This window comes from Phoenix dactylifera, unplaced genomic scaffold (assembly GCF_009389715.1).
Source record: "Phoenix dactylifera cultivar Barhee BC4 unplaced genomic scaffold, palm_55x_up_171113_PBpolish2nd_filt_p 002698F, whole genome shotgun sequence".
NCBI classification, from domain to species: domain Eukaryota; kingdom Viridiplantae; phylum Streptophyta; class Magnoliopsida; order Arecales; family Arecaceae; genus Phoenix; species Phoenix dactylifera.
This window is the reverse complement of record NW_024069839.1, coordinates 1-27529: the sequence shown is the minus strand read 5'-3', so window position 1 is coordinate 27529 and position 27529 is coordinate 1. Positions and strand designations below refer to the sequence as shown.

The 27529-nt window shown below is 38.9% G+C and overlaps 1 long non-coding RNA gene across 1 annotated transcript; it reads left to right on the top strand.

The window, feature by feature from the left end:
* Positions 1-12543: 12543 nt before the first annotated feature.
* On the top strand, positions 12544-18739 carry LOC120109759. The gene is made up of 2 exons (XR_005510552.1): positions 12544-12578; positions 17345-18739. It is a non-coding gene; the product is annotated as an uncharacterized LOC120109759 (long non-coding RNA).
* Positions 18740-27529: the final 8790 nt, after the last annotated feature.

The window sequence follows — 27529 nt, the reverse complement described above, 5'->3', positions numbered from 1 at the left end:
AGGGGCAACGAGGTACTACCACTAGCCTCCCTCTTGTGCCGTCCCTAATATGCCCTACATCGAATAGTTGGGTCAAATAGTGCCGGGTACTACCACTAGCCTCCCCATTGGCACCATCCCTATGATGAGCAATATAGAAAGGTTAAAATGTTTACTTCAAACTCTCCCTGTTTGAGTGTAATTAATTATAGATTTTATCCCTTCCAAATGTGCCGAATATATTATGCTTGTTTTGCTTTTCCTTAAGATTGAAGTACTTGCCTTTGCTCAGATTTTTCATCTCTTGAACAATGTCCATTTTCTTTTCTTTATCTCTCTCTCTTTTTGTTATTCTCAAGTAATCTACATGAAAGAGCAGAATAAAGAAATAATGAAATGTTTCGTATAGAGGTATATCATGCAAACACTATTTTCATTATGCCCAAGAATTCATAGCTTCTCACAAGTCATTCTAAATCAGAGTTTTAATCATATACTTGTGTATTTCATGGTTATGATATAGCCATAGAAATATTTTAGTTTGAGCAACCCATGAAATAGTTTCTAAAAGTATAAGTCAGTCAATACACATATAGACATGATATCAAAAATTAATAATTAAAGAATTTAATCATGCCATAATAAGATTTAAGTTACTGACTTTGCTCAATTAATTTGTGAGAAAGGTATCTAAAATTACCTATTCATTATATGTTCTTCAAGCCAAACTAGATTTCTTATGTGTGAACTTTTGACTGAAGAAGATCCTCTCTCTTGTTTGCATGTGAATGTTTAGTGTATCTTACATGAAGATATCCTTCAAGTTGAAATTTCTCATTTTTCTTTCTTGAAGGAAGGTCATTAGTTTCTTTAAGATACAAAGCATTCATCCAACATATATATATATTTTTTTAAATTAGATGACTCAATATGAGATATGACAATAGTTGCATGTTGAGTCACTTTACTCAAGAGATTTCCTAAATATAAGCAAGCACATATCACTTGAACTAAAGAGATAGATTCATTAACTAAGATAGTTCAAGGACAAGCATGTGAGGCAATAGACAGATTTATCAAGGTCAAATCAATTTAGTTTAGATTCTATTTGCTTAAGATAATTATCAATAAGATGTGTTAACTAAGTTTTAATCAACTTATCTTAAACGTTTGTTTCTATCAAAATTCAGATTATGACGTATTTGTTATCAATAAAATATGATTAATTAAAGTTAGATTGAAGTCTTGCACAAGGTCACATAATGAGCATACAATCTGGTCTACTAGCTGTATGATAAAATAATTATTCTATCATGCTTCAATACAGCTTTAAACAATAGATCTACTTTGCTCATCCTTTACAAATTCTACAAGATGGGGTCATAGACATACCTTCTTCATGCCAATCTTCTATCAGAGTTTTTTGTGGACTAATGTTGGTCAATGAAGATCCCCTTTCTTGTTTGTCTTAATTTGGAGTTTGAGAGAAAATGTTAATTCATTCATTATACATATTTCAAACTCACTTTGCATGAGCTTAGTAAAATCTCCATATAAATCTTCATTAGTAGAACCAAAAATGATGTCATCAATGTATACTTTGAGCAAATAAGATATCACAAATTCTTCTTTTTGAAGCATAGATTTATCACTATTACTTTCTATCAAAAAGGTTGCTTAAGCTTTTATATCATGCTTTTGATGCTTGTTTCAAATCATATAATGCTTTATCATATTTGTAATGAGTGTTTTCAAATATGGTGATTATCTAACATATATAAAGTAAGCACATAGGAGTCCATTCTACACACTCATTTGATAGGATATAACGTTTATAAAGCAAACAAATGATAAAGGTGATTTTTACTTCTAATCATGCAAGAATCTTATCAAGATCTATTTCATCTTTTCTTGATTTAATCTTTTAGTAGTCATCATTAAGTGTATATGTAAAAGATTAACCATATAATTTGATTTTAGTATTTTGATAATACATCATTAGTCTCATAAAGAATAAAATGAATTGATACTTCTACAACTAGAATTTTTCATGAATGTTCTATATGCATTGCTTGATGAATGATATCCAAGGATAGAAATATCTTTATTAGATTTGGCATTACTTTTCTAGAGAACATATCAAGCATAACATGTACGACTGAAAAATATGAGAGATACGCAATAGTTCATTTTCTATTTTTCAGAAGATCAAAAGAAGTTTTCATCAAAAATAGATCTAATAGAAGTCATATGTATGACAAGTATTGATGATAGCTTTTAAAAATCATTTAAGTAGATGACTATCACACAACATTGCCTTTTTCAATTCTTCAAAGATTCTATTAATCCTATTTTACTTATAGTGTTCTTGGTGCAGAAACAATTGTATTCACTATTATTTTCTGTGCACAACTTAACACAAAAATTGGTTTTCAAAATATGCCGTGATTCATAGTTTGCAAACCTTTATCATTTGATCGCTTTTTGTGAGTTTGTGCCAATGCAGAAAATATTTCAATTTGAGTGCCAAGTACAAGGTTAATGTAAGCTTTTGAAAAATTAGTGTTGGAAACAACATCTCTAGATTTAGAAATTATTTTTGGTTTGTTTCCTTAGTTAGCATGCATAGCGAAGCTTTGACCTTTAAGAGGATAATCTAAGTAAGCCTATGGCAAGGTCTTTTGAGATTAAGTGCATACTAGCATGAGTTGATTTTGTATACTAAAGATGGTTTCTTTAATCTTGGTATTCATAGTGCATATATTCAAAAACATACCAAGTACACATTATCATATCTATGAATAATCCATGGATAATAACTATCAATCAAGCATATAGAGAATTCATAGAGTTATTAAATTGATTAACCATTTAGCAACTTATCCAATAGCGAGTAAAGTATACTATAAATGAAGAGATTTGATTATATTTCCAAAAGTATTTTCTATATCACAAAATTGATCACTACTAGCAAATCATATCAAATACTAAAGCACAAATAATGATGAGATGCAAGAATTACTGATTTCATTATTATTTTTTTGTTAATAACTTTTTAAGTTTCTTTATGTTCCATAGGTACCTTGGTACACCTATGTGTACATCCTCATTTTCTCATTTTGGGTACCCAAGCTTGCTTGAGTCCTTGAGAGTTAGGACATATGGTTCCTTTTGGAACCCATATCTGTTTAATAGTAATAACTTTACCATTTGATTTAATTATACTAGAACGATAGGTAAAGTTGTTATTCCCATCCTTTTCATTTTTGAAATAAGTTATCTTATTTAATGGTTTGCTTGGTAAATTGATAACCTTTTTCTCTAGAGATTTATGGCTAAGTGAAGGAGTCAAGCTAAATTTTGATTTATCAAAATCAGCATGTTGGCTTTCAAACATCATTTTTAATCTTTCTGAACTTACAGTGAATTTGTTAATAAAACATCTTAATTGGTTAATTTCTTTACTTAAGTTTTGATTTTCTTTAATTAAGCTATGATTTTTCTGAATCAATTCTTCTGAAAATGACCTTAAGCTTTCATTTTCAGAATTTAGTTTCTTAAGATTTTTATTCTTTACAGTTAATTTTCTACATTCACTATACAACTCATGAAAAGCATTTAATAATTCATCATAAGAGAATTCTTCTTGAAAATCATTTGAGGTAAGAGTAGATTCAGATTTTACCTTGTCTTCTTGTCCCATAAAGCACAAGTCAGTTACCTCTTGTAGTTTCTTGGAGCTAATATCATCATTGTTGCTCCTAACCTTTATTTTTTGGCTTGACTCTTTCTTGGTCAAGGCTTTCTTCCTTTTTATCTCTTTCTTCCTTTCTTCTTGCTTCCTCTTTTTCTTTGTCTTTAGGAAGCTGATTTGCCTCGGAGTCGACTCGGACCTTATTGGAGTCGACTCGGTTATCTTGAGGGTCGACTCTGAAATACTTGGAGTCGACTCGACTGAGGTGAGAGATTCAACACCTTTTTCTGCAGTCTCATTGTTAGAATGTAATTGAAGCACATGAGAGCTAATCTGAGATTTATCATAAATATTTTCTAAAGTATCCCAGATCTCCTTAGCAGATAAGCATGCAGAAATTTCATTAAACTTTGTTTCTTGAATAGCACAATATAATATGTTCATAGCATCAGCATTCAATTGTGCTAAGTCCTTTTCATTAAAAGTTTGAGAGAGTATGTGAAGATCATTTATTATGATTTTCCATAAGTAATAGTTTTGTGATTGAATAAAGATGCGCATGCGTATTTTCCAATGTGTATAGTTTATGCCATTAAATAGTGGAGGTGTATTAATTGAATGTCCTTCTCCTAGAAAACTATCTATTTGAGTTGTCATGATCTTTGGCTCTTGATCGTGAGATCAATGATTAAACTTAGAGCACCTGCTCTGATACCACTTGTTGCCCAGTAGATACAAGCCAAGAGGGGGGGAATTGGGTCTTTCAAAACTTTTATGCTACTTCTAAAACTTTTTGATTAACTATGCTAAGTTGTATAGATGCACAGTGAAAGTTAAACTTAGCAAGGGTTTGATGTATAGACTTCGACTTGATTAAATATGCTTGCAACTAAAGGATGTGCGGATAAGAATTAAGCAAGCAATTTATCTAAGTAAGTAAGTGTGTTAGTTAGACAATAACTAGAGGCATTACAAACACAAAGGACATATAGTGGTTCGGTGCACCCCAGCACCTACATCCACTCCCCAAGACCCTTGGGAATTTCACTATAATCCTACCGATTACAGCCGGTTGTTTTACAAGCTCACAACCCAACTTGTTGTTTTACGAGCGCACAACGAACTCGGTCGGTTTTTCCAGGCTCACCGACTAGAACCAACCCCGATTGTTTTCCCGGGCTCACAATCAAACCCTTACACGTTGGTTTTACCCTCGGCTCACCAACAAACCTAACACAGTTGGTTTTCCCTTTGGCTCACCAACAAACCTTAATCCCGTTGGTTTTTCCTTTGGCTCACCAACAAACCTTACACCGTTGGTTTTCCCTTTGGCTCACCAACAAACCTTTAACTCCTTGATTCAATCCCTTGATTGAATCAAGTTACAAGATATTAAAACAAAGAATAAAAACAAATCAAAGCTTCTTAAACAAGCAAATATGACAATATAAACAAATAGAGTAAAGAGAAGCCCTCAAACGAGTTTTTGAAGATGGAGGAGCTCGGCTTCTTCTTTACTTGATCCTCCTCTGATTTGGCATGAAGTAGAGGATCCCCGAGGCAGCACACGGATGGAGAGGAAGCTTTCGGATTCACTTGGTTGCTCTTCTTCTCTCTATTTCGTTTTGGATGGCCCTTTTGTGCTTATGGGAGATTTCCTTTGTAATCTCTTTGAGATCTCTTTTCTAGATGATCTCTCCCACTTCCATGATTTCTCCCCTAGCTCTCTTCTTGTTTTTATAGCTTTAGATGGCGTGGAAACAAGAATATAGCCGTTAGAGACAAAAATAGAGCCGTTGGACACAGTCTGCACTTTCCTGACAATATTACCGTTGGGATCGGAGTCGACTCGCGCGATCAGGAGTCGACTCGCCTGTTGCAGGAGTCGGCTCGTGCTTTACTGGAGACGACTCGGCCACTGTTCCAAATTTGAATTAAAGTGCATGCCTTGACTGGGAGTCGACTCGGCTTAACCTGGAGTCGACTCGCCAACTTCTGGAGCTGACCTGGCAATTTCGGAGTCGGCTCATCCACTGAAGTCCGTGGATCCAATTTTGAATTTTGTCCTCTCGAGTCGACTCGACTGTCCTGGGAGTCGACTCGAATCTCAGAGCCCGAACTCCCGATCCTCTGTCTTTTGGCTCGTCCAGTCTTGGAGTCGACTCGAACTTCCTTGGAGTCGACTCGGCTCTCAGTTTGCGAAACACAGCCTTCTGCCATCTTGGTGTAGCGCTGCCTTGGAGTCGACTCGAGCTGTCTGGGAGTCGACTCGAATCTCAGAGGCAGTAACTTGGTTTTCTGTCTGTTGATGGTCGCGGAGTCTCGGAGTCGACTCGTGCAATGCGGGAGTCGACTCGAATCTCAGAGTCCCAAAAATGCTCTCTGACTTTTTCCTTGTGTTCCGCTGAGAGTCGACTCTTGCTTTCTTTGGAGTCGACCTACCAACCATCGGAGTCGACTCGCGTTCCACTGAGTCGACTCGAATCTCAGACCCGAAAACTGCTCTCTGACTTTTCTGCCTGTGACTCCTAGGAGTCGACTCATACTTTCCCGGAGTCGACTCGGTAAACATTGGAGTCGACTCGAATTCCTCAGGAGTCGACTCGAAGACTATTCTTTTGAATTTTTTTCTTTGATTTTACTCCTCCAATTTGAATCCTTTGAACTTTAAGCTTGGGCCAATAAATTGTAGCTTTCTTCCAACTTGAGAGCTTTGGAGGCCTTCTTGTGTTCTCCCAACTTGCTATGTTCCTTGCAAAATAAATATCTTTCTCCTTGCAACATAAACATTAGTATCTATACTTCAAGGTTTTATGATCATCAAAATCAATCTATGAATCAATCTTTGGGTCATCACAGGAGATAATGTCTTGTGATTAATTTAGCAAAACCTTGGCCAGGGTAATCCCAGTGAGGAGTCACGGGATATCTAAAGTTAATCACATAATGGATGTACTAATTATAGGGTTGACAGTGAGCTCTAAGTCATCCTGGCATTAGGAGTCAAAGGGATTGAATTATACAGTAACCATAGTTCAGGGTTCCAGAATATTTGCTTCGCATATATTCGACCTATCCGAACGTCGGGTACCATTGCTAGATGGTCACATCGATTAGTGTAAAAAATTGTTCCTATACTACCGGCTTAGGTTCGAACCTATGAGGTCACACGCATAGAAGATTCCTGATTGATCAAGAAAGCTGATGAATGATTAAGAATCATTCAGGGGTAATTTGGTCAATTTGATTGGCAAATTATCTTATAAAATAATTAAAGTAATTATTGAAGGATTAATTAGTAATTAAATTACTAATAAACTCAATTTGATTGAGTAATTGTGCTAAGGATGAGCCAAATTGAATTGGATTCAAGTTTGGGCACAATCAGGGTTTTGACCTGATTGGATTAGGTCAGAACCAAAAAGGACTTAAGCTGATCAAATTAATTTTAAATTAATTTGTTCTTAATTGGGGATTGACCTAATTGAATTAGGTCCAACACAAAGTAATAATTCAATTTGATTGAGTTTGCATGAGCCAAAATTGAATTGGATTCAATTTGAGCTCAATCAGGGTCTGACCTGATTAGATTGGGTTCAACCAAATTGCTTTGTTTTAATTCGGGTTTGACCAAATTTGATTAGGTGCAACCCAAGGGGATTAGGCTCAGATGATGTGGCAATTATTGGTGACATGGAATTGGATTTCATGAATTTTAAATAAACCAAAATTATTGCATGGCACATGGACCCATTGCTTGACACATGGCGACATTGTTTGTTATTTGAATTTTAATTCAAATATTAAGCAATGTGTTAAATGATTTTAATCACTCAAACCATCAGCCAAGGTGGCGTCTGAGTTTTTGAATGGATTAAATTCGAATTTCAAGAGGTGATTTCGAAATTATGTAGTGTTTTACCTTGCCGCATGGATTTCAAATTCCTTCCCTCTTGCACATGTGTTTAAAATGTGAATTTAAATCAGATTTGGTTGAGATCTGATTTGGGTTGTTCCTATTGCTTTGCATGTGCTAACTAAAAGAGGTTTTCTGAAAATAAATTTCGAATTTTGAATGAAAATTCGGAGGCCATTAAAAGGGGTCAAATATGGACACCAAAAACACATCCATTGCAGCCTTCTTCCTCACCCGCCTCCTCCTCCTCTTCTTCTCCATTTTAGATAGGGTTTTCAGGGTGAATATCTAGAAGATTCAAGATCAGATCTGAGTCCTCTACTTCCCTTACAAACCTCATCTCTATCTGCTTCAAGACGATTGATCAAGAATTGATTGAATCCCGGCGGGCAGATTTCAGCTTTCAAGTGTTCTGCAGCTGCTAGCACTGTTGCGGAAGAAGATCCTTCAGGACTTCGCGTGTACTTCTCGTAGAGGCCATTCGTGTGCGTGGCTGCGAAGTCAAGAATCAGATTCACAACTTTCATCCATCATAAAAGGTATTAATCTAGCATTAATCATTTATTATGGTGTCAAGATCTAGGTCCAATTTCCCGAGGTTTTACCCTCTTTTGGGGCTCCTCACGGAGATATCTCCAGAATCCATTCGATGGATATTCGGAGATTAATTGGAATAGAGTTCTTAAGTTTCAGATCTGATAGTTAATCATGCATAAAAGTTTTAGCATAATTGTTTAAATGATTTCGGCATAATCCTATGTGTTCTTAAGGTGCTGATTTCTAGATTTGATCTTGTAAGCATGCATGAATTAAATTGTTTGATTCGGTTTTTTCCGCTGCGTTTTAAAACTTAAAAAGAACTACGTATGGCTTGATCCCCCTTATGAAGGGGTACGTAGGCAACCCGATCAGGCTCAGCCATGGTTTTCAAAAAAAAAAAAAAATTCAGCATGCTAAACACCGAAGAACCTAGGATTCACTTTCACTAGATTGGTGGCAAAAGGTTTTAGGCAAAAGCAAGGAATTGACTATGATGAAACTTTTTCACCAGTTGCCATGCTTAAATCTATTCGAATTTTGCTTGCAATAGCTGCATACTATGATTATAAAATTTGGCAGATGGATGTCAAAACCGCCTTCCTTAATGGTTATCTTGAGGAAGAGGTTTACATGACACAGCCAGAAGGATTTGTCTCAAGTGGGAGAGCAAATCAAGTATGCAAGCTTAAGAGATCCATTTATGGATTAAAGCAAGCATCGAGGAGTTGGAACATCCGTTTTGATACAACAGTCAAAGAGTTTGGTTTTATCAAAAATATGGATGAACCATGTGTGTACAAGAAGACTAGTGGGAGTGCCGTTGTCTTCTTAATATTGTATGTAGATGACATACTAATCATTGGAAATGATATTCCAATGTTACAATCGGTCAAGACTTGGCTATCAAAAAGCTTTTCCATGAAAGACTTGGGAGAAGCATCCTATATACTTGGTATAAAGATCTATAGGGATAGATCTAAAAGGATGCTAGGCTTGTCCCAGTCTAAGTACATAGATCGTATGCTGAAAAGATTCAGCATGAAAGGAAGTAATAGAGGTTACTTACCTATGAGTCATGGCATACGTCTCTCTAAGAAGATGTCTCCTAAGACATCTGAAGAGAGGAATAGAATGAATTTTATTCCCTATGCTTCGGCAGTAGGATCAATTATGTATGCTATGCTATGTACTAGGCCTGATGTTGCTTATGCCTTAGGCATAACAAGCAGATTCCAGGCTGATCTAGGAGAGAATAATTGGATAGCTGTGAAAAATATTCTTAAGTACTTAAGAAGGACTAAAGATAGTTTTCTAGTTTATGGAGGATCTGAGTTGAAACTAGAAGGATTTTTTGATTCTAGTTTTCAATCAGACCCAGATGATAGCAAGTCCACTTCAGGGTATGTCTTTACCCTAAATGGTGGTGCAGTGAGCTGGAAGAGTTCCAAGCAGCAAACTGTAGCTGACTCAACTACTGAGGCAGAATACATCGCTGTAAGTGAAGCCGCTGAGGAAGCTGTCTGGATGAAGAAGTTCATCTCTGAGTTGGGAGTAGTTCCGGAGATTGCTGGACCAGTTCCAGTTTATTGTGACAACACTAGAGCTGTTGCTCAAGCAAAGTAACCAAGGTCTCATCACAAATTCAAGCACATTCTAAGACGCTTCCACCTCATTCGAGAGATCGTCGAGAGACAAGACATAGTCATTGAACGAGTAGACACAAAAACAACCTAGCAGACCCGTTCACTAAAGCTCTATCACAACAGCAGTTCGATCACCACCTCGATTGTATGGGGTGATAAGTGCTAAATAATATATAAATTAATCTATTTTTTATGGCATTTATGATTATTTTTATACATATATTTTTAGATTTAAACATAAGAAAATGTTTTCCCCTTCATTACGGCATTATTAAAAATAATTCGAGTTTGCTTAATTTTATTGGTCAAGTCTCATGTGTGCAGGTCGTGTTTGCAGCTGAACCCGTGTCCACGTCACCCTTTAAGTATTTAGAGATCAAGTTTCCACTCTCCCTCTCATGTCCAAAGAACAGAACAAACATCTCCCCCACTCAAATAATCCCAACTGAATCCACATGTTAATTCCCCTGCTTTACATCTCGTGCATGCTCTTCCCTTCCGCATTTTTCTCATCTTCCACTTCTTCCACGCGTCGGGCTCATCACATCCTCCCAACCGTGATCTTCTCCCGTTCGGATCAGCACCCCATTTCTTCCGAACGCCCACGGATAAGCCCAAGCTACCTATCCCGTGTCCACAAATCAAGCCTCCACAGCCTTATCTTCCCAGCCGAATCTATCACTTCATCCCAATCCTCCTCTTCCGGCTTGATTCCAAAGATCCCCTTATCCAAGGATTCATCCCAACATCTTCCGGATTAGCATCCTAGCTATGAGCATCGCCTGTTCTTCCTTCACGAGTCTGAACCAAATGCACAGCATCTACCGTATCCAACTTCTTCCAGCATCCTCTTCCTTCGGAACAGAGTATCAGCCTATCCACTTGATCCTCTTCTTCCCAGATTGCTTCCCAGCATCCCACGGTCAGCCATCGTCCGGATTAATCCCAGCATATCCATGGATAAACTCCGAACTGATTTATCTCCCAGATTTTCTCTTCGGAATCATCCAAGCTCCCATCCGCAATCACCTCCCAGCTTCTTCCAAATCCCCTGCATCCTCCGCATTCCCTCCGTGACGTGTTCCCAAACTTTCCCGAACTTATCCTCCCAAGATAAATCCTATCCAACTTTCAGAACCATTACTCTCCCAGCTTGATCCCAAGGAATCTCCCAACGACCCAGCTATTCCGCTCCACAAGTTCATGCGTGCTTCCCGAGTTGGCCACGTCCTGCATCTTTCCCTGTTTCAGATCCACTCCCAACCGCATCTCGACCGGATCAGCTCCATCCAGCAGCATCAGTTTCTTCCGGATTCTCCCCAGCGGAACAAGAGTTCATCCACGAACAAGCTTCGAAGATCTCAACATCTCGTGCGCCCAATCCTTCTTCCGCATGCATTCCACGTCATTGTATCCCGTCCGAATCCAAAGAACAGAGTCTTCTCACATATCAATTCCCTTTTATGGCGCGATTCATCCTCATCCTCTTGTTCAACATGTTCACAACCGCTCTCGGATCAATTCGAATCCAGCTTCACGTCCAAGGATCGAGAGTTATCTGCCTTCCATCCTTATCTTGCAACAGGGGAGGAGAGGGGAGGAGTGCAGCCTATAAAAGGTCCAGACGAGAAACAGGGGGATCAACTTCTCTTTGGCAACCTATTCGGAAGGAGCGAGCCGGCTGGTCCCAAGCGGAGCTCACAGGCAAAATCCCACAGAAGACAGAGGAGGGAGAAGAGTTTCTTGAGTATTCTGGGAATGATTTCTCAGAAGAGCTGAGAGGGAGCCGTTTTCAGTAGAAGCTACACCGGAAGGAGACGTCGAAGAAATGGAGGTAGCCATGATGGGAGCCCGCTGCTGTGCCACTGCTGCTGCCGTTCTCCACTCCATGGAAGGCTGATCTCCTCTCTAGGGCTGGATGCAGCCCTAACACAGGGACATGGGTTTTATATTTCATTTTATATTCTTGGGGTTATATGAACTTATTGTTTTTAATGGATATCTTCTTTTGAATCATATTTAATTTCTGTGATTTTAAGTATAATGTTTATACAACTGTTCTTCATGATCACTAAGTAAATATTAGATAGTCCATGCTTAGGGAAGATGCGATGTGCTGCCACCTTAAATTAGGGAAGACATTTCATGCCAACTGAAGATGGATTATGCCTAAATTACTTTTGTGAATTTCTATTCGAATGCTTATTAGGCTTGTAGCCAATTTGCATGTTAATCCAAGAACGAAATAAATTATAAATAACCCTTGTTGTGATGTTAGTGGTGAATTCCTTGCCCTAGATTCTCCCAAACTGATATCATTTAATTGCATTTTCTTTTATTAAATTGCTTAGTTTAATAGTCTTCACAAATTCATCCTTTTAAATATTTTTTTTTTAAGAAAACAACTATACCCCAATCCCGGTGGATCGATACCCGTAATCACTATCCTACCAGATACGTGCTATTGCGTAGTCTTTAAAGTTGACTATCAATTTTTGGCGCCGTTGCCGGGGATTGCTAGCATAGTTGTTTTTCTTTTCATAAAAAATTTAAAAATAAATAAATAAAAATAAAATAATAATAATTATATATATATCTAAAAATATATAATAAAAATATTTTCTATTTTTGTTACTTTACTTATCCCTTTTTTCTCTCTTACTAATTTTTGGGTTTTTCTTTTTGTATGATTTGATCAGGAATCAAAGAGAGCATCTGGGACAATCAAAAAAAGGAACTGCTAGAGAAGGAATGCTGTAGAGGTTTGCCTAAAAAATAAAAAAAATTGCTGAAAAAATTTCCTTTGGTAACCTCTAAACCTTTCTTATTTAAATTGATCCTAGTTTGCTTGAAATTGTGTGGTGATTGTTGGATTTTAATTTCAGTAAAAGTGTGAATGCATGCTTGATACACACACCAATTAATCCGCACATAGTAAGGGCAATCACCCCAACAAGATAAGAACTGGATTTCATCACCAATTCTTGCCCGAATTAGGTGAACCAATTCGCACATAGCTATCATTTTAATTAAAATCAATTAGACGTTGGCCCCTAGGGACATTCGAGCTCAATAGGACGAAGATCACCGAAAGTTGCACCAATTTCGCTCTGTGGCTCAGTTGATGTCTAGGCAAGCTTTGTCCCAAGGGAGACAGTTCATCTGTTCGAGGCAAGTAATTTTTAAGTGGGACCTTTGCAACGCATCGTGACCCCCCCACTTACTTGGGAGCTTACCTGGTCAACTCAGTCATTAGACCGGATTGGAGGCTTAGGTGCCCTCTTCAAACCAGTTAGGAGCTGTCTAGTGATTTTAGGGCAAACATAAGGATTTGAAGTGTTTTTCTTTTAATGCATGCTTAGCATCACTTGACTGATTAGAAAAGCATTAGTGTATGTTAGGGTGTCGTTCCAGATCTCCGAATTAATACCTTTTGACCTTGAAATAGAGCGTTCTATTAGGACCCTTCGAGCCGAAATCCGCACCTATAGAACCATAGGATCTGCCCCACCTGTCGAGATGGCTGAAGAACAACCCAAGTTGTTAAAGGAGTACTTTACTCCTTCCATTTATACCTCTCCATCTTGTATTCGACTACCTGATACCACTGCTGCTGCACAATTTGAAATTAAATCTAGTGTTATCCAAATGCTTCCCTCTTTTTATGGACTCAACAATGAAGACCCATACAAACATTTAGATGAGTTCCTTGAGATCTGCACCACTGTCAAAATTCAGAACTTCACTGATGATGCTCTGAAACTTAGGCTATTCCCTTTCTTCCTTAAGGATAGAGCTAAGCAGTGGCTCTATTCATTAGAAGCTAATTCTATTCTTTCATGGGCTCAAATGCAACATGAATTTCTAAAAAAATATTTTCCCATAGGAAGAACAAACCAATTTAGGCGTGCTATCACGAACTTCTCCCAATCTGACGGGGAAGAATTTCATGAAACTTGAGAAAAATTTAGAGATTTACTCCGAAAATGCCCGCATCATCAAATACCCAAGTGGCAATTAGTGCAATGCTTTTATGACGGACTGTCCGAACGAAATCGTCAAATGGTTGATGCTTCTTGTGGGGTACTTTCATGCTTAAAAGTGAACATGAGGCATGGCAATTGTTTGAGAACCTTAATGAAAATTTCCTCCACCATGCTTCCTCTGCTCGTCAAGCACCCCCGAGTTCTCAAAGAAAAGGAACCATATATGAAGTTAGCCAGTCCATAGGTCTATCTGACAAAGTAGATGCACTACCTCGCAAGTTGGACCAGCTAATGTCTAGAGAACAACTTCCAAACTTTCCCCAAGCACAAGTTTGTGCTCTCTGTTCTAGCCCGTCTCACCCTATTTTTGAGTGCCCTTTGGCAGCTCAATACCCTGAATTTGTGCAAGAACAAGTAAATGCTGCCCAAACACAGTCCCGACCGGGTAATGATCCATATTCTACCACTTACAACCCGGGATGGCGCAACCATCCGAATTTCTCTTGGAAGCAGCAGACTCCCAATACTTCCCAACCTTATTCCCAAAATTTTCAACCATTCCAGAATGTTAATCCCTACCGTCTTTCGACTCAATTTCAACACACTCCTCCTCCACCCCAAAGAAACACAGCCTTTGAGGAGAAAGTGTTGACCGCCCTTCAAGGTTTGGAAACCATTACACAATTGGTGCACTCTCACACGCAATCCATCGCCAAGATAGAATCCCAAATGGGGCAACTAGCTAATGCACTGAACAAGCGAGAGGAAGGAAAGCTTCCAAGCCAACCAGTGAGTAATCCTAGGGGACAATACATGGCTCAAGAAAATCAACTAAATACAATTCATCATGAACAAGCCAATGCTTTGACTACCCTAAGGAGTGGACGTGTAGTAGACAATAAGATTAGGAAGGATAACAATAAGGAAGGTGAAGAAAAGGATAGAAAATATCAAATGAAAATCTAAAACCTTTTTCTTCTTCTTCAGCTAGTCCACCTTCTGCCGAAACTCACATTCCAAAGGCCCCATTTCCTGAAGCACTTAATGCACCCACTCCCTTTGGCAAGAAAGGAACTTCACTACAGGAGATGATGAAAATTTTCAAACAAGTAAAAATTAACCTTCCGCTTCTTGATGCTATTCGACAAGTTCCCTCCTATGCCAAATTTCTCAAAGATCTTTGTACCCAAAAGCGAAAATCTAGGACACATGTGCCTAAAAAGATCTTCCTAACTGAGCAAGTGAGTTCTATTCTCCAACACAACACTCCTCCGAAATTCAAAGATCCTGGTGCTCCCACCATCTCCTGTGTCTTAGGAAATAATTTCATTAATCGAGCACTATTAGATCTAGGGGCAAGTGTCAACCTTTTACCTTACTCAGTTTATGAGAAACTTGGGTTAGGTGAGTTGAAACCAACCTCAGTATCCCTTCAATTGGCTGATCGATCTGTAAAAACACCACGTGGGATAATTGAAGATGTTCTTGTCAAGGTAGACAAATTCTATTTTCCAGTAGATTTTATCGTCCTTGATATGGAACATGAGCCTAATCCTAAGAAACAAATCCCCGTGATCCTTGGGCGCCCCTTTTTAGCTACAGCCAATGCGAGTATAAATTGTAGAACTGGGGTGATGAATATATCCTTTGGGAATATGAAGGTCAAGTTAAATATATTTCGTGCCTCTGATCAACCCGCAAAGAAAGTTGAGTGCTTCCTAATAGATAAAATGGACGATCTTGTAGAAGAAAACCTTTCCTATATTTTAGCAGATGACCTTCTGAAAACATGCTTGGCCCATTTTGACTTAGATATAGACAAGGCCATAGAAGCAGTCAACTTCTTGCTCGACAATCAGTCTCCCACAAATTTTCTTCCTTGGAGAACTCGACATTACCCGGTATGATTTGATAAGGATGCGCTGCGTCTGGCTGAAGACGTTAAACTTAGCGCTTGTTGGGAGGCAACCCAATTTTCATAGGTCATTTTTGCATTTTTTCTTATTGTATTTTTTCAATTTCTTAGCAGGAGTCCTCATATTACTGATGCAGCTAAGGTAACATGCTTCTATACTCCATATGCATCATATTTTCATCCCAAATAAAAAATATATTAAAAAATTAAAAATCATAATAAATCTCAAAAAAAATAAAATAAAAAATAAAAAAAACATTGAGGACAATGTCTGATCTAGGTTGGGGGGTATAGGATTCAAATTTTTGAAGAAATTTTTCGCATTTTCGTATTTTTGAATAAATTTTTCGAAAAAAAAAAGAAAAAAAAAAAAACTTAATTTCTATGCCTTAGTGCTGAAATGATAAAAACACAAAGTATATAAAATCTAAAAAGCTCAATGATTAGTCAGGAGTAAGACTATTTGAGTTCTTTTCATTAAAAGTTCTTTTAGTGAGTTGTAAGATAATTTTTACTTTGGAATTTCACAACACACATGGCCTACTTCTAAGGGTTAGGTTCAACATTATGTTGTTAAGTCTGGTAGCAACCTTGAGTCCTGATGAATCATACTTATCTAATTCACTTTTATCAAAAAAAAAGAAAAAAAAAAGAAAAAAAGAGTGAATTTAGTCAGGTACATCGAAAAGGGCTACCTATTGTCAAAGGTCAGCGGGCTTGTGATGAGGAACCCGAGCATAGGTCCGCAGGGGAGTCTTAATGCCCAACCCCTTATGCCATCTGGTGTGGGAGTGTTGACTGAATGCTCGCTACACGGAGGAATCATTACAAGAGTAAAAGTGTGTAATTTATTTATAAATACAAAAAAAAAAAATATAAAATAAAATATAAAAAATAATAATAATATTGACCTTGAAAAAGACGATAGTGTGAAAGCCGTCGTTATAAACATTCGAGTAAACTGGAATATTACAGATAAAGCCCATGAGGTATTAAAGTAAACATCCACAACTCTCGAAATCTTGCAAGATAGGATGATTTTAAATCAGTGATTAGGTCTTATCTGACCAATTCTTGGAAACTACTAGTTTTAGCAGTATTTTGGAGAATCTAAAGCCTTAGCTTGTGTATGGTCAAGATATCACCGAGCACCCAAGTATAAATTAGCCTTACAATTCTCTAACGGAAACTTAATGACTTCAACTTAAGTTGCATACTGACCTAAGATTTGGGCTGACTTAGTAATTAAAACTTTGTGTGCTTTTGAAATTCTTGGCACTTATGCATTTGAAGTTAGATTTTATAAAACAATAAACTCTTTGGGTAGAGACAACAGTTTGTGGGTATCTGAGCCAGAAACCCTCACGAGACAAAACTCGTCCACTAGGGCCACTTAGGGGTTTAAAGCCTTATTGCATACGGTAAATGCAATCGCGATTCCTGCGAAAGTGAGTTAGTTTTATTTTGCTCGAGGACTAGCAAAGTGTAGGTTTGGGGGTGTAATAAGTGCTAAATAATGTATAAATTAATCTATTTTTCATGGCACTTATGATTATTTTTATACATATATTTTTAGATTTAAACATAAGAAAATGTTTTCCCCTTCATTACGGCATTATTAAAAATAATTCGAGTTTGCTTAATTTTATTGGTCGAGTCTCATGTGTGCAGGTCGCATTTGCAGCTGAACCCGTGTCCACGTCACCCTTTAAGTATTTAGAGATCAAGCTTCCACTCTCCCTCTCATGTCCAAAGAACAGAACAAACATCTCCCCCACTCAAATAATCCCAACTGAATCCACATGTTAATTCCCCTGCTTTACATCTCGTGCATGCTCTTCCCTTCCGCATTTTTCTCATCTTCCACTTCTTCCACGCGTCGGGCTCATCACATCCTCCCAACCGTGATCTTCTCCCGTTCGGATCAGCACCCCATTTCTTCCGAACGCCCACGGATAAGCCCAAGCTACCTATCCCGTGTCCACAAATCAAGCCTCCACAGCCTTATCTTCCCAGCCGAATCTATCACTTCATCCCAATCCTCCTCTTCCGGCTTGATTCCAAAGATCCCCTTATCCACGGATTCATCCCAACATCTTCCGGATTAGCATCCTAGCTATGAGCATCGCCTGTTCTTCCTTCACGAATCTGAACCAAATGCACAGCATCTACCGTATCCAACTTCTTCCAGCATCCTCTTCCTTCGGAACAGAGTATCAGCCTATCCACTTGATCCTCTTCTTCCCAGATTGCTTCCCAGCATCCCACGGTCAGCCATCGTCCGGATTAATCCCAGCATATCCATGGATAAACTCCGAACTGATTTATCTCCCAGATTTTCTCTGCGGAATCATCCAAGCTCCCATCCGCAATCACCTCCCAGCTTCTTCCAAATCCCCTGCATCCTCCGCATTCCCTCCGTGACGTGTTCCCAAACTTTCCCGAACTTATCCTCCCAAGATAAATCCTATCCAACTTTCAGAACCATTACTCTCCCAGCTTGATCCCAAGGAATCTCCCAACGACCCAGCTATTCCGCTCCACAAGTTCATGCGTGCTTCCCGAGTTGGCCACGTCCTGCATCTTTCCCTGTTTCAGATCCACTCCCAACCGCATCTCGACCGGATCAGCTCCATCCAGCAGCATCAGTTTCTTCCGGATTCTCCCCAGCGGAACAAGAGTTCATCCACGAACAAGCTTCGAAGATCTCAACATCTCGTGCGCCCAATCCTTCTTCCGCATGCATTCCACGTCATTGTATCCCGTCCGAATCCAAAGAACAGAGTCTTCTCACATATCAAGTCCCTTTTATGGCGCGATTCATCCTCATCCTCTTGTTCAACGTGTTCACAACCGCTCTCGGATCAATTCGAATCCAGCTTCACATCCAAGGATCGAGAGTTATCTGCCTTCCATCCTTATCTTGCAACAGGGGAGGAGAGGGAGGAGTGCAGCCTATAAAAGGTCCAGACGAGAAACAGGGGGATCAACTTCTCTTTGGCAAGCTATTCGGAAGGAGGGAGCCGGCTGGTCCCAAGCGGAGCTCACAGGCAAAATCCCACAGAAGACAGAGGAGGGAGAAGAGTTTCTTGAGTATTCTGGGAATGATTTCTCAGAAGAGCTGAGAGGGAGCCGTTTTCAGTAGAAGCTACACCGGAAGGAGACGTCGAAGAAATGGAGGTAGCCATGATGGGAGCCCGCTGCTGTGCCACTGCTGCTGCCATCCTCCACTCCATGGAAGGCTGATCTCCTCTCTAGGGCTGGATGCAGTCCTAACACAGGGACATGGGTTTTATATTTTATTTTATTCTTGGGGTTGTATGAACTTATTGTTTTTAATGGATATCTTCTTTTGAATCATATTTAATTTCTGTGATTTTAAGTATGATGTTTATACAACTGTTCTTCATGATCACTAAGTAAATATAAGATAGTCCATGCTTAGGGAAGATGCGATGTGCTGCCACCTTAGATTAGGGTAGACATTTCATGCCAACTGAAGATGGATTATGCCTAAATTACTTTTGTGAATTTCAATTCGAATGCTTATTAGGCTTGTAGCCAATTTGCATGTTAATCCAAGAATGAAATAAATTATAAATAACCCTTGTTCTGATGTTAGTGGTGAATTCCTTGCCCTAGATTCTCCCAAACTGATATCATTTTAATTGCATTTTCTTTTATTAAATTGCTTAGTTTAATAGTCTTCACAAATTCATCCTTTTAAATATTTTTATTTTTAAGAAAACAACTATACCCCAATTTCTGTGGATCAATATCCGTAATTACTATCCTACCAGATACGTGCTATTGCGTGGTCTTTAAAGTTGACTATCATGGGGATGAAATATAAGGGCGATTGGCTTTAGCGCAAGTGGGAGATTGAAAGAGTAGATGTCCTGCAAGCCAATCGCAATATGTATTGTGAAGGATTTTCTTTTGATTTTCCAAATCATGTACATGACATTCAATATAAATAAAGGCATTGTGTTTCATCATATGCTGTTGATTATATTTGTGATGAACTCCTTAGATTAAGGCAATGATTTTGAGGCTATGATGAGATCATACTAGTGAGACCTAAAATCCTAAAATTCTAATCTTAAATATTCCCAGTCATTGGTACATTGAGTTGGGGATCAATGTTTACCGGAAGACTGGCACATCTTATGTATGCTCGATGCAGAGGGTGATTGATCTCACAATCACTTGTGTGGAGACACTAATGCAAAGATGTGGGTGCTCATTAGAGAAATGAGTTCACTGAATTGACCTACAAAGAGAAATCTTATGAAGTCTTACTTACATGTTAAAAGATGATTCTCTTAGTGGAAGTTGTGCAACTGATCCTTTGACCTGAGATCACCATAGTATCTTGTGCACATAAATCCATATTTTGGTTTCCACTCATTCATGACAATAAGTTATATACGAGGTCTTCTGGATATGGTGGAATGTGTACGAAGGTTATGAGTAGGTCAACAAGGAATTAATCACTTCTAGTAAGAGAAGATCGCATCCTATTTATTCTAATCATATGATAATTCAGGAAGCCTTTGATCAAAGCACAATGAAAATTAGAAAGAGTTTCTAATATTTTATTATTCGAATTATCATTAGAAGATTGAGAAATATATGAATATGAAATTGAGTTTGACATATATTCATACTCATATACATATTCGGGATGCAGTTTGTTTAAAGGATTGAATTGCATGGTAACTTGCCACTGAAGGGTATTTTTGGTATTTCTACCAAATTTCATATTTTTCGGGTAGACATGACACGTTGCTAGACGTCAATCTTGTCTTATAGGTTTGATCAAATTAAAGAGTTTAATTCGATCACCAATTAGAAAGGATTCTAATGGTTATGTTCGGGTTCGCACAGTTTGGACTTAAATCGATTAGAAGAGTTCTAATCAAGTTGGGTCAACTCGCACTCACACCTATTGCTGGCTAAGTATGGAACCCAATGGGTCACACACAAGAAAACTTATTAAGGGTCTAATTGGATTAGATCATGTTTGCAAGATAGACATCCTAGCAGGTGTTGCAAACCCTTAGCTCTTGATTCGAATTGGATTCGAATCCGATTCTTAATTGATCTAATTGGATTAGATCATGTTCTAATATGGGTTAGCCAAGAGTTGGCACCTAATTGGCTTGGTTTGAGTCTAATTGGATTAGATTTAATAAATCATTCAATCTAGACCGTTAGATCTTGATCTACCGTTGGATGAAGACATAATGAAGAGTTGGTTTAACCCAATTGGATTGAGTTAGAGGATGGCTACCATAATTGACTATTGGATCTTAATCCCACCATTGGATGAAGACATAATGGGTCAAGTGAATGGCACCTTGTATTGGAGCCCTTGGATCATCATCATGAAAGATCAAGAGGTGAGGCGTGATGGACATGTGATTAGCATGTGATGTTGACTTGGTCAAAATATGGCACCACATGAAAGGACATATTATTTGATACACCTCCTCACTTGATCTGCACCTCCTCTTATTTGATATGGCCCTTTAGATGATGCCCTTTCATGAGAGGATGTGTGGATGGATGCATCCCTTGGAGATGCATCCCTACACCTATTATAAATAGGCTAGCACTCCATGGGTTTCATCATTCCAACTCCACCCCACTCCTCTCTTCTTTCTTTCTTACATTAGTTTCTTTCTTTCTAGCATTGCTTCTAGTGTGTCCTAAGCCAAGATAAGGTGGTCTTCTTTAGGACAAAAAGGATTAGAAGTGATTTTAGAAGGCTAAAGAAAAATAGAAAGAAAGGAAAGCAAGCCATTAGAGTTCTTTAGAAGAATTCTGCATTAAGGATCAAAGTCTTTGGAGCTTAAGACTTAAATCAAGTTTTCGTGTGGATCAACGTTGGAGGGTGAACACTTGGGCACCTAGTGAAAATTCTGCATATTGGATTAGCGTTAGAGGTATTCTTCTATTTCTGTATTTATATTATATTATTTGATTGCTTCCATTAAGGTGATCTTGGCTTATAAGGGTTTTATGTTAAGAAACTTTATCAAGAAATTTTTAAAATTCCTAGCTTCCGCTGCCCATTATAGCATGCTAGAATCCTTCATATATCAGTCAAATCCAGGCAAGAAGCGCAGGATAGCTGTGAAGAACAGTCTTGAGTACTTAAGAAGAACTAAGGACATGTTCTTGATCTTTGGGAGAAGATAAGAGTTGAAGGTAGAAGGATGCACACATATTGATGATAGAAAGTCTACATTAGAATACGTGCAACGGTGGTTGAGTAAATTGGAAGAGTTCCAAACAACCGATCATTGTAGATTCTACCTTAGAAGCTGAATGTCAAACTGTCTCTAAGGGTGCAGTGGAAACTTTTTGGTTTAAGAAGTTCATTGCAGAGTTAGGTGTAATGGCATCAGATGCCATAACACTCTACAATAGGCACCATAGCACTAGCTAAGGAGCCAAAGGTCTCACCAGGAACCGAAGCACATAGAGCGGCGGTTTAACCTAATAAGTGACTACCTCGAAAAGAAATAAATAGAGGATCAAAAAGTAGACTCCACAGGAAATGTGGTGGACCCATTCACTAAGCAGATAAGTCAGCAGAAAACTGAAATACATCTTGAGAAGATGGGGCTTAGGTTTATGGCTGATTGTGTTAGATGTATGCCCTAGAAGCCAATTTGGCTGACACATTGTTGATTCTAGGGACATGAATTTTGTACTTGACTGTTTATTATTGAATAAATAAAAGGCATCTTTTCATTCATATTATTTATGTGTCTATGAATCGTCCAAGAAATTAATAAGATGATGATACATATTCTCAAGAGTTGAGAATTTGAGCCATGTATCATTGGTGATTAATTTCTAAATGCTCCTGATCAATGGATCATCACGAGGACGGTGATCGATCCGATCAGTGCACAGATCACTTTCCTTCTGGATGGACGAGACTTGAGTCCACAGTGTAGGGACACTGAAGTGATAGTGCAGGTGCTTGTTAGAGAACAAGGGTACTGAGCGTGACCAAGACAAGAAGTCACTTGGATGTCTATCCACTCGTCAGTGACTTGCTTGATGTTGCAGTAGTGTGACTGGTCCTTTGACCTGCGGTGCTTCGGCTACTCACAGTGAGGTTATTGTAGTTTGACTGCACACATACATGGTCTCTAGCCATATGGGTCCATGCAGTGTAGATTGGCTGCAGTAAGTTCACTATAGGAGTAGGGTATGCACCTATAAGGAATCTATCGACCCTTGATAGAAGAGGAGTGATCCTATGTGATTTGTTAGACTTGAGTTCTAAGACCTTGGCCGGGGCAGTAATATAAAGTGGAAAAGAGGTTTTCCACTATCGAAACTCAAGTCAAATAAATCTTGACATATGACAGACGATGGGGTTTTGACGAGTTGTCCATGACCTCCGTCCTGTAGGGATCCACGATAGTAGGACTATATCACACGTTTAACTGCACCTAGAGGTTCATCTTTCTATTCTACTGGGTAGCCACTACATGCTGCTAGGGTGTCACTGGTGGATGGTGGGACTCATAGAGATTATCTGATGATCGATAAAACCCTAATGAGTTGAGTTGGAATCGTTCCAACCCATTGAAAGGAGTTTTCAATGATATTGTGATAGAGATTATAATATATCTCAACTACCAGTCAGAGTAGAACCTATGGGGTCACACACACTAGAAGTATTGACCGATCCGATGGTTGAAAAGTGATTATGAATCACAAGTAATCAATTTGATTGATAAGAAGTTGAAGAAGGAACAAAGGGAATTAATTAATATCGGACTTAAACGAGAAGTCCCTACTTCGGATAGGATTCCTAGAGTCCTAATTGGAATTAGGACTGGGAATCCTGAGTTGGAGTAGGACTGGGATTCCTACTTGGAATAGGATTCCTGCAATCCTAATGAGATTAGGAGTTTTGAATCAAAATTGGATTTCCTACTTGGAGTAGGATTCCTAGAGTCCTAATCGGAGTAGGACTTCGGATTCAAATAGAGTCCTAATTGGATTAGGACTAAAATTAAATATGTCCTAATTTGGATTAGGGTTTCTTAAGTCATAATTAATTATTAATCTAATGAATCAATAAGACTCCTAATTGGATTATGATTGAAGAGTTCAATTGAGTCAAAATTGATTTAAGTTCTAATTGGATTAGGACTTACCTAGAGTTGGATCCTAATTGGTTCACCCTTGGGCTAAGCCTAATTGGATTAGGGCTTGACCACATTAGGGCATTTCAAACCCTACTTAATGTGGATTAGGGTTAACCATGAGGAGGGGAATATGCCCCTCCCTTTTCCATGTGGAGAAGGGAGAAGAGAAAGGTAATTACTCTAGGGCTCCTAGATTGTAGGAGCCCTAGATGGCTATAAAAGGGGCAAAGGGGGCCGGCGCCCTAATTAAGTGAAACTCCTCTCCTTGCTGCCGTACACCCTCTCCCCTCTCCTTGGTTCAGCCGCCATCAGCAAAGGGAAAAAGAAGAGGAGGCGTCTCCCTCCTCTTGGTCTTCTTCCTTGGCTCCAACGCAGGGAGAAAAAGAAAGGCTGCAAGGGGCTTCGTTCTTCTTCCTCTTCTTCATCCTTCTTCTTCCTCCTCTCAAGCACAATCAAGGTTGATTGAAAGAGAGGAAATCAGCCATCAAAAGAAGTCTTTGCAAGGGAGCTAGCACCCCGGGAAGACAAGAGAGCTTTGATCGGATCACTGCTTCGTGTGGATACCCGTAGAGGCCGGGCACTTGAACGGCTTCAAGCGAACCTTCATCCTAGACCACGAACTTCAGTTTGCGGTGATCATCTACCCGCACAAGGTGAAGATCTGATCTTCTAAATGCATTTAAAAGTTTTAATTCTTATCTAACTACGAACGGTCATGAAACAACGTTCATGCGATGAACGTCGATCCCGCTTATGCCGATTCCGCTGCCATCTGAATTTTTTTGAAATAATCAGCGGCATGGGCGGGTTCCCAACAGTGGTATCAGAGCCTAGGCTTCGTAGATTAAGGTAAGAATTAAATATCTAAAGGCTTATTAGATCTGAAAATTGAATGATCATGCATGCTGAAAATTTCTGCATGCAGATTTTTCAGGGGTGCTGATTTTTGCATGCTAATTTTTATGTGATAAAATGATGATTCTAATTGCGGTTGTTAATGAGATTACAAAGTTTAGAATCATGATTAGCATGATCAGCAACCTATGTCATGACATAATCAGTTAGTTTTCAGATCTGAAAATTATAATTGTTGTATATGGTGATGATCATAGGATTCAAACCCTTTTGGTATCAAATGTAATGACCTGCGATGTAATCTGCGATGTCATGTAATTTTTCAGATGCTTGCATGCATCTTATTTGATGTTTTGAGAAGGCCTGCGTGCCTCCTAAAAGGAGATGTAATTTATTTTATTTTTATTTTACATCTAGTTGTATTTCTGTGTTGTGATGTACGTCAACGATCAAGTCGAAGATGTTGCATGAGATGAACAGGGCTCCAAGCGGCTGATGGCTATTGGATCAAGAGTTGGTCAAGGATCGAGTCAAGGAGGCTTGGAACCAATTCAAGAGTTGAAGATCAGTTGATCGATTGACGTGCATGTGCTTGTAATACGACCTAACTAGGATCCATGATCATCACCTATTTAAAGTTTAGCTTTAATTATTGCTGGCGATTATGAATGCCTGCAATGCGCCGTTTGCATGTGATGTAAATGTGAGTCGGGTAGATAGGTTTACATATGATGTAGCAAACCCAATTGAGACCTAAATTAAAATCTCCTCAATCAAGTCGAGAGTGAACCGACATGAGCAAGTCATATTAGATTAATTGATCTAATTGGTGTCTAGGAAAGCATGAAAGGTGGTTACTTAATTAGGACCTTACTCTCTGAGTAAGGGGAGCCTCCCACCTGCTTACCTGGCCAATTGTTCGATTACCTCTTATGAAGAGCTCAAGTTGCAACACTAAGACCTGATTAACCATATTAAGTCAATAGGTCTTCCACTGTAGTAGAGCTGCTAAGGCCTTTCTGATGTTGATTTGTCTCGGCTGGACACAGTGGTCAAGTTGCATCGGGGGGCTGGACCTCTCTATAGACATGAGATGTTGTAGGGTAAAGGTGGGGTTGGGCACCAATAACTGTTAGGTGAGGACCCAATGACGACTTTATTCCTACGGTTATAACGGTGGGTCTGACTTAACTAAGCGATGGGACCAATAACTGTTAGGTGAGGTTTTCATGGCTTAGAGACCAAGTTGCACTGCAACATGCTTGAGAAGCATTGTAACAAGAGTTGTACATTCATCAATCTATGTGTCACCAATAACTGTTAGGTGAGGTGGCATGTAAATTGGTGGACCGCAGTACCTACTAGAACCCTAGTCGTGTGGGATTTCCGTTTCCCTACCAGAGGAGTGTGAGGGATTCGAGAAAATAGTGGGAGTTACATTTGTTCTAAAAGACTTAGAACAGATTAGGATCAAGTACAAAGTCTAACTAGAATCTTTACTCTCTGCAGATACAATGTCAGCTTCAAACCCTTGATCCGTATTCTTGAGACCAACCGATTGACCGGAACCAATTACAAAGACTGGCTTAGAAACCTCAAAATTATTTTGGACTGTGAGAAAATAGGCTACATACTCGATTCAGATATCCCCACACTACCAGCACGTCCTACTGATGTTCAGCGACAGATGCATCAAAAATGGCTGGATGATGACATTAGAGTCAAGTGCTATATGATGGCATCCATGTCTAATGAACTCCAATGCCAGCATGAGAATCTCAAGACTGCTAGGGACATACTAGCACACCTGCAAGAGTTGTATGGTGAGCAGAGTTGCACAGCTCGTTTTGAAGTGTCCAAGAGGCTCTTCAAGACAAAGATGCGCGAAGGACAGTCTGTCCATGATCACGGTCTGACCATGATCAAAGACCTTTTGGAGCTTGAGAAGCTCGGGATGAACATGCACAAGGAATTACAAGTGGATTTGATCCTACAGTCACTTCCTGATTCATTTGGTCAGTTTATAGTAAACTACCACATGAATAAGATTGAATGCACTAAGACTGAACTGATCAACATGTTGGTAACTGCTGAGGGAGCCTTGAAAAGTTCAAGGGGCAATGTCCTTGCTGCTGAGTTGACTTCTGGTTCCAAAAGAAAGTCTACTTGGAAGAAAAAGAAGCCTGCTAAGAAGCAGAAGAAGACAAAAAGCCGAAGAAGGAAGTTCAAAAGAAAAAGGCTAATGACAAAGGAAAATGGTTTCCACTGCAATGTGCGACGGCCACTGGAAGAGAAACTGTCCTTCATACCTCGAGAGCTTGAAGAACAAGAAAGGTGACACACCTTCAGAAGGTATAGACTTGCTCATAATTGAAACTAATCTAACGGTTTCTTCTACTTCTAGTTGGGTTATTGTTGCCCAAGGTGACAAGCCAAGAGGGGGGGTGAATTGGTTTCTTCTAAATTTTGGTGCTTTAAACGTTTTTCTTAATTAAGTGCGGTGGATGCTTCCTTAAACTATTTGAATGATTTAAACTAGTGCAAAGATAGAAGATGATGCAAGAATAAACGTAAGCACAAGCACCACACAAACACAACAATATATAGTGGTTCGGTGCTCTCCTTAGCACCTATGTCCACTCTCCAAGCGTCCCCTTGGAAATTCACTATAATCCCGCGGATTACAGTTGGATTGTTTTCCGGGCTCACAATCCAAAAATCTTTGTTGGTTTTACGGGCTCACCAACGAACCTATACACTTTGGTTTTCCGGGTTCACCAAAAAACCTTTGTTGGTTTTGCGGGCTCACCAACGAACC